The sequence below is a fragment of the Fukomys damarensis genome, unplaced genomic scaffold (genome assembly GCF_012274545.1).
Source record: "Fukomys damarensis isolate Sample0158 unplaced genomic scaffold, DMR_v1.0_HiC HiC_scaffold_22, whole genome shotgun sequence".
Taxonomy (NCBI): Eukaryota; Metazoa; Chordata; class Mammalia; order Rodentia; family Bathyergidae; genus Fukomys; species Fukomys damarensis.
In genome coordinates, this window is record NW_022900934.1 from 18,557,257 (window position 1) to 18,565,316 (window position 8,060).

The window sequence follows — 8,060 nt, forward strand, 5'->3', positions numbered from 1 at the left end:
ACACACACCAGGCAAACGGGGAAAAAAAAAGTCTCCACTCAATCCCTCCTCAGTTTCCAGATACAAAATCAAGGTCTTTTATTTCCTCCCTCCAGATCTGCAGTTTACCTCTCTAGTTTCTCCCATCCCTCAGCTACTCAGTAGGACTGCCTGACCATTCATCCACTCACCTAGCCATTAACCAACTGCCCCTGTGAACCTTCTCTGAGCCGCATGATAGCTGAGCTAATGCCCATTCCATTCTACTGTGAGTTGGCTTGGTTCTCTGGGTCTTCATTTCAATGAATTCTCTTCTCTGCCTATTATTTTGTTTGTTTGTTTGTTTGTTTCTTTGGATACAGGGTCTCATTATGTAGTTGAGACTGACCTGGAACTCACTAGGTAGCCCAGGCTGGTCTCGAATTCATAGCATCCCTCTGCCTCAGCCTCCCAAGTGCTGGGATTACAGGCATGTGCCACCACACCCAGCCTGCCTATTCGCTTTATACTCTGCACCACTCCCATCCTATCCTAAATTCATGGAAGTGGCTCACTCCATTTGTTGTGGCTTGTGTCTATATGCCCCCCCCAAAGCCTCATGCAGTCTTTTTTGGAGGTGGCTGAATCTGGAATGTGTGATGCTGGGATTAAGGGTGCATGACTACTAACGTACTACATGTAAGTGATTGGTTGTTCACTGCACTAATCCCAGTAGTCTGGATGGGATATTAGGAGCAAAAAGACACTGTTAAAGTCTCTTGCTGCTTTGCTACAATCTGTCTGCAATATTGCTACTCTGCCACCCTGCCTTGAAGCCATCCAGTTATGTACTGAAACCCCTATGAACTGTAAGCCAAATAAACCTTTTCCCCTTTAACTTTGGGTGTTGGGTATTTTTGTCTCAGCAATGAGAGGAAAGTAACTAAGACCATCCATATATGATTGCAGGCCTGTTTCTTAGCTGCTTCCTTCTCTTGATACTTCATTTCTCAGAATCAGTAATTTTTAAACTAGTGGGGTGGGCAACTTCCACAAAGATGGCAGAGTGGTAAGCAGCAGAGAAAGAACCTCTCTGGGATTTGGTATCCTGACATTGCAATATAGCAGCTTGAGGAGGAGGAGGAGGGAAGTGGGTCCTGAGGAAGGATCTGAAGCAAGAATTAAAGTCCATGGGTAGAGCCAAGAGAGAGATTTCAACGAAAAAGAGGAGATGGCAGGAGGTGCTTTGTCCCAGTCTGTACTCATGGTGTGGGAAGGGTGGATTGAACATGCAGATACACAGTGACTACTGTCTACCCCAGAGGCTTCCACTAAGAAAGGCATCAGTGGGGCCAGGGATATAGCTCAGTGGTGCTGCCGCCTTCCTCATAAGCTCAAGGTCCTGAGTTCGATCCCTGATACAAAAAAAAAGAAAAAAAAAGAAAAAAAAAGAAAAGAAAAAGAAAAAGAAAGAAAGGCATCTGTGGAATGGAGCAGGGCATGCAGTGGACTGCAGTGGCTGGTGAGTTACTTGGGTACAGATGTCCTCCAGGAGAGGGCAATTAATTGACCAGTAGCCATCTTGGAGAGGGGTGTATAGAACAGAACAGCTATAGGCCAACTCCACGTAGTGGCTCCTGGTATCCTGGTGAGGGTGCAGAATTCAAATCAGCAGGAGGTCAGGGAATGGAACTCAAGCCAGCAGGAAGCACACAGACTGTGGCAGACTCAGTAGATCCAGTCCCAGACTCATAGCCAGAAACCAACCTGAACTTTAGTGCCTGTACTGTCTACCGGTGACAGCAGAGATACACCTAGAATTGCACTTTTTCATTTTCTCTGTCCTTTCTTTCTTTTTTTTTTTTTTTTTGGTTTTTTTTTTTTTTTTTTTTTTTTTTTTTTTCTTTTTTTCTTTTTTTTTTTTTGTTTTTTTTTTTTTTTTTTTTTTTTGGTTATTTTCTTCTTTCTTTTTTCTTTTGTTTTCCTCTTTTCTAGTTTTTGACTTGGTTCTGTTTTATATTTTTTACTTGGTTGTTTGTTCTTGTTTTTACATGAGTGTGAATGTGGTTTCTAGTTTTTTTGTTGTGGTGGTTGTTCTGTTCTGCTCTTGTTTTTATTTATTCTTTCTCTCTTTCCCACCTGTCTTCATCACTAGTTTCTCAGTTTGTATAATCTTCCTTTGTCCCCCCAGCTTGCTTCTAAACTCTTCTATTTCTCTATTCCCCCCAAACCCTTTCTACATCTTCTCCCCTTAGGGTAAAAACACCATATTGAGGGCTTATGTATTGCATACAATTTTCTGGTTCAAAATCTAGTTCAAATGGTTAAAGATGGCAAATTAAAAATTACCATAGTTTTTATTTTGTAGGCTATATTTATTCTTATTGCTGATTATACTACTTTAGTCAGATGACATAATTGTGCTAATCATTTGTTCTTCCTGATGTACCAAGGCTAGAGATCCCCTAAGAGTCTTAAAAAATACTACATGGCTGCACCAGGGATTTATCTCAGTGGCACTGTGGTCCTGAGTTCAAGGTCCTGAGTTCAATTCCTGGTACCAAAAAAGAAAAAAATACATCTGGAAAAAATACTACAGGCCAGTGCCAAAGAACTGGGGGCTGGGCCAAGTATGCAGAAACTTCTTATCCCCAATAAATTGAAGAGATAAGATCTTGCAACACACTCAAAACCCAAAAGCCAGCTACACCTGGAAGACACTTCTTAGGAAGTAGTCATTCCCTAAGGGTTCAGAATACTGGCATTAAAGCTACTTGCCATAAGAAATTTATAGGCATCAACCCAGGAATTAAACTAAAAAAAAGAAAAAGAAAATGAGAAGACACCTAAACAAGATACCACCCACCCAGACTTCTGATTTGCCAAAGACAAACACAGGGGACAATGAGGTAGAACAATCTGAAAACCACCCATCTGGATTTTCTGAAGTGGAAACAGGGGAAGTAAACAGATGAATAAGGCTCTAGAAAAAAATCAAAGCAGAAATAATTTCTCACATAACTACAGAGATGGTTACCAGAATGAAAGACATGCTTAGTGACTCTAGAGCAGATAAAGATTAAAAAAAAAAAAGAAGAAATAGAGTCACTCAGGAAAATGATGGAAACCATGAATGCCCAGCATAGAAAAGGAATAAAACCAGGGCCGGGGGCCTGGGGACTTAGCTCAGTGGTGCTGCTGCCTTCATCACAAGCACAAGGTCCTGAGTTCGATCCCTGGTACCAAAAATAAAACAACCTACAAATGGAAACAAAGCTTTTGGGCTGGGGATTTAACTCAGTGGTTCCACTGTCTGCCTTGCAAGCAAAAGGTCCTGAGTTCAATTCTTGATACCAAAACAAACCAAACCAAACAAAATATCTACCAACAAAGAAAAGCCCAGGCCCTGAAATATTCATTGCTGAATTCTACAAGAAATTTAGAGAAGACCTAATGCTACTACTTTTCAAAGTCTCTAATGAAACTGAAAGGGAAGCAATACTCCCAGATTCATTCCAAGAAACAAGCGTTGCCCTCATAGCAAAACCAGAGAAATCCAACCAAAAAAGGGAACTACAGGCTAATCTCCCTAATGAACATAGACAAAAAATCCTCAATAAGACTGGCTAACAGAATGCACCAAAATCATCAAGAAGGATACACTATGACCAAGTAGAATTCATTCCAGGGAGGCAGGGCTGGTTCACCATATGCGAATCTATAAATGTAATTCACTACATTAACAGAGGCTAGGATAAAAACCATATGATCCTCTCAGTAGATGCAGAAAAAGCATTTGACAAGGTACAACACCTATTCATGATAAAAAAAAAACCCTATAGAAAATTGGTTAAGAAGTTAAGAAGCTAAATTATCACTATTTGTGGATGATATAAGATTTTATTTAAAAAATGATTTTATTTTTTTTAATATAGAAGACCCAAAAAGCTCCACCAAAAGCCTTCTAGATTTAAAATCCAAATTCAGTAGTGTAGCTGGACACAAAGTCAACACTCAAAAATCAAATACCTTTAACAATAGCACTCCAAAAAATGAAATAACTAAGAATCAATTAACAAAGGAAGTAAAAGACCTCTACTCTGAAAAGTACAGTATTCTGAAAAAGGAGATCAATGAGGATATCAGAAAACGGAAAGCTGAGGCAGGAATTTAGCTCAGTGATTTCACCACCGGCCTTGCGAGTGCAAGGACCCAAGTTCCATGCCCAGTACCAAAAAAAAAAAGAGGAAAAAGGAAAGCTATTCCTTGTTCTTGGGTAGGAAGAACCAATATAGTGAAAATAGCCATACTTCTAAAATTGTTACATGATTTAATGCAATTCCAATCAAAATTCCAACAGCATATCTTACAGAATTAGAAAAAAAAATCATAAAATTCATTTGGAACCAGAAGAGATCTACAATAGCAAAGGCAATTCTGGGCAACAAAGGCAAGGCAGGGGGCATAGTAATCCCTGACTTGAAATTATACTACAAAGCTATTATGATAAAAACAGCATGATCCTTCAAAAAACAAAAAGAAACAAAACAAAAAAACCCAGATCAGATTAATAGAACAGATTAGAAGATGCAGAAAAAAACCCCAGAAATAGTCACCTTATCTTTTGCAAAAGAGCCAAACACCTTCACTGGAAGACAGCCTCTTTAATAAATGGTGCTGGAAAAACTGGCTTTCCACATGCTAAAGATTGAAACTAGACTCATATCTTTCACCATCTAAAATTGAAATGGATCAAAGATCTAACTATTACAGCATAAACACTAAGTCTGCTGACCATCCTGGGCTACATAGTGAGTCCCAGGTCAGTCTCAACTACATAGTGAAACCCTGTCTCAAAAAACCAAACCAAAACAAAACAAAACAAAAAAAAACAACAACAACAAAAAACCCCAAACAACAACAACAACAAAAACACTGAGTCTGCTGGAAAATAGAATAGGTAGGATTCTAGAAGACCTTGCTGTAGGCAAAAACTTTATGAACAAAACCCAACTGCATGGAAACTATTACAAAGAATCAGCAACTTGGATCTCATTTCTTTAAAAAGATTTCACGCGCAGGGAAACCACCAACAGAGTGAAAAGACAACCCACAGTGTGGGAAAAAATTTTTTTTTTTTTTACCAGGTATTCATCAGACAAAGGACTACTGTCTAAAATATATAAAGAACTCAAAAAAAACAGACTCCCCAAATTTAAAGACCCAATCCAAAAATGGGCATCTGAAATGAACAGACTCTTCTCAGAAGTAGAAAACTGGAAATAAATATTTTAAAAAATGTTCAACATCACTAGGCACTAGACAAAGGCAAATTGAAACAACTCCGAGAGCCGGAGAGCCGGAGTGTGCCTGGGCAGCTGGCCGGCCCCTAAGTCAGGCTGTCATGGGGAGATGGCCAGAACCGCGAGTGGAGCGGGGCAGGGGCGCGGAGGCCTGGCTATCTGCAGTGGAGTGAGGCCCTGCAGCCGGTGGCAGCAGCGGGAGCGGGAGCCTCTTGGATGTTCAGTCATGAAACGGATGTGCACGGAGCTCGTCCAGATGGCAGTGTCCTGCTGTCTCAAGCGCCGGCAGTAGGTGGATTCAGATGGCCCCCTGAAGTAAGGCCTGTGTCTGTCTCAGACTGTTGAGGAGATGGCAGCCAACCTAAGAGTCCAGTCAGAATCTGGTTGTGCCAACATAGTGTCTGCAGTTCCCTGCCAGGCAGAACCCCAGCAATACGAAGTACAGTGTGGACGACTGCGGAATTTTCTCACTGATTTTGAATCCCAGCACAGCCATGAAGTAGCCTCTTCTCTACCCATTGTTCGTCTACCTCCATCTCAGCCTCGTCCAGAGCAGCCTGAAGAGCACAGTGGAAAGTTTCTATAGCTCCTTGCATGGAATGTTCCTGCAGAATGCAAGCCAGAAGGATGTTATTAAGTAGCTGCAGACGACTCAGACCATCCAGGACATCCTGTCCAATTTCAAGCTTCGTGCATCCCTCGAAAACAAGTATGTGGTCCGTCTCCAGGAAGACAGCTACAACTACCTGATCCACTACCTCCAAAGTGACAACGACCCTGCCTCCTCGTGCAAGGTCCTCACCTTACATATCTGGATGTGCAGCCTGCCAAGAGAACAGACTGCCAGCTCTACATCACCTGTGGTGGCTCCTCCCGCAGTGAGAGCAGCGGACTGGAGCCCCGGATGTGCCCAGCCCCATTCTGCAGAATGAGGCTGCACTGTAGGTCTTACAAGAAGAGAGCATCAAACGTGTCAAGGTTGCCCGCCCCACCTCACCACCATCTGCTTCTATGCCTTCTACGACAAGCAGCGGCTGCTAAACACTGCAGAAACTGCCCCCGAAAGCAAGTTGCTTGCTGCTGGTTTTGACTCTGGAGTCTGTGATCCAAGAAGTTGAAATCAGAGCCCCACCTTGTAGACACATCACACATCCACTTGGCTTGTGACACTCTGGAGGAAGAGGAGGATGAGGAGGACAACACAGACACAGAGATGAAGATCCTGCGGGGACACTATGGACCGGTGTACAGTACACATTTCCTCTCATACAGCTCAGGGTTGCTCTCTTGTTCTGAAGACATGTCCATCTGGTACCGGGATCTGGGGAGTTTCACCAAAACTGTGCTGTACCAAGGACATGCCTTCCCTGTGTGGGACCTGGACATCAGCCCGTACAGCCTGTACTTCGCCAGTGGGCCTCCGACCACACCGCCAGGCTGTGGTCCTTCGATGGGTCGGATATACTGGATACAATGAGGATATATGCAGGACACCTGGCAGATGTGGACTGTGTCAGATTCCACCCTAACTCTAACTAGTTAGCCACAGGCTCCACCGATAAGACTGTCCGTGTGGAGCACCCAGCACAGGAATGCAGTGAGGCTCTTCACAGGCCACCATGGCCCTGTGCTCTCTCTGGCTTTCCCTCCGAACAGGAAGTACTTGGCATCCGCTGACGAGGACCAGTGGTTAAAACTGTGGCACCTGGCCTCTGTGACCCTTTTTAAAGACCTGAGAGGCCACACATCATCAGCCTCGCCTTCAGCCCTAACTGGCCTAGTGGCCTCTGCCTCCATGGACAACTTAGTGAGCGTCTGGGACCTCCGGAAAACATGCTGTAGCACTCCCGCGGATGGCTCCTCCAGTGAGCTTGAGCGTGTCCACACTGGGCAGATGAGCAGTGTCTTGAATGTTCAATTCATGGCTTGCAACCTGCTTCTTGTGACTGGGATCACACAGGAGTCAGGAGCATTGATTCTTACCTTGGCTGTGGTGAGAAGAGGTATCTGGCCGCAGCTCAGATGAGGGCACAGTGAGCAAATTCCTGACAGACTGTGCAAGAGCCTTTCCCCAATGCATCCACATGGTCATGGGACTCAGTCAGGGCCGGGGCATGGCTCAGTGCTGCCTGGACTCGGGATGAGCACCAGGATGCTCTGAGGTAAGCTGCACATTCCCAGAGGGCCCTTGGGACCCTGTGTGCAAGCACCTCCCTGTTTGCATCTTGTCTTCCTCCTAGTGTGCTTACTGAGGGCAGTTGCCAAGTGCCCTCCACAGCACCCCTAGACACCCTCAGTTGGGCCACCCTTGAGGAGGGGAGTGGGGAAAGAACTGGGAAAGGGAGGGATGATTCTTTTCCTGAATGGTAGAACCAGGATTTTTCATTATTGTTATTATGATGATTACTTATTATTGCAAAGAGGAAGCCTAGCAGCAGCAGAGGGGAATATCTCTGCTTTTACCTTCAGGTTTGGCTCGTGGCACTGGCTGTGATACTTGGAATTTTGAGCTTTGGGGAATTCAGAGATTTTGATGGCACAGTATATCAAGAGAAAGGGAAGTCTTGAGTGCACACTGAGCACATCAGACAGCATAGTTTGGAAGTTGGTGGATGGGTTGACTAAGAACACTGGGCCCTTGCAGTTATGGTGGGAACGATTTTCTTTATTGGCTGCACTTCTATCAGTAATTCTTTCCCCCAAAGAGAAAGATTATGGTAGGATGGGGTGAGGCTTAGTGGGAGTGCATTTGCCTAGCCTGTGGGAGGCCCTGGTTCAGTCCCCAGTACCACCACCAAA

At 44.0% G+C, this 8,060-nt stretch overlaps 1 pseudogene; it reads left to right on the forward strand.

Annotated features, from left to right (window-relative positions):
* The first annotated feature begins 5,487 nt into the window (after positions 1–5,487).
* LOC104867196 lies at positions 5,488–7,287 on the forward strand (annotated as a pseudogene).
* Positions 7,288–8,060: the final 773 nt, after the last annotated feature.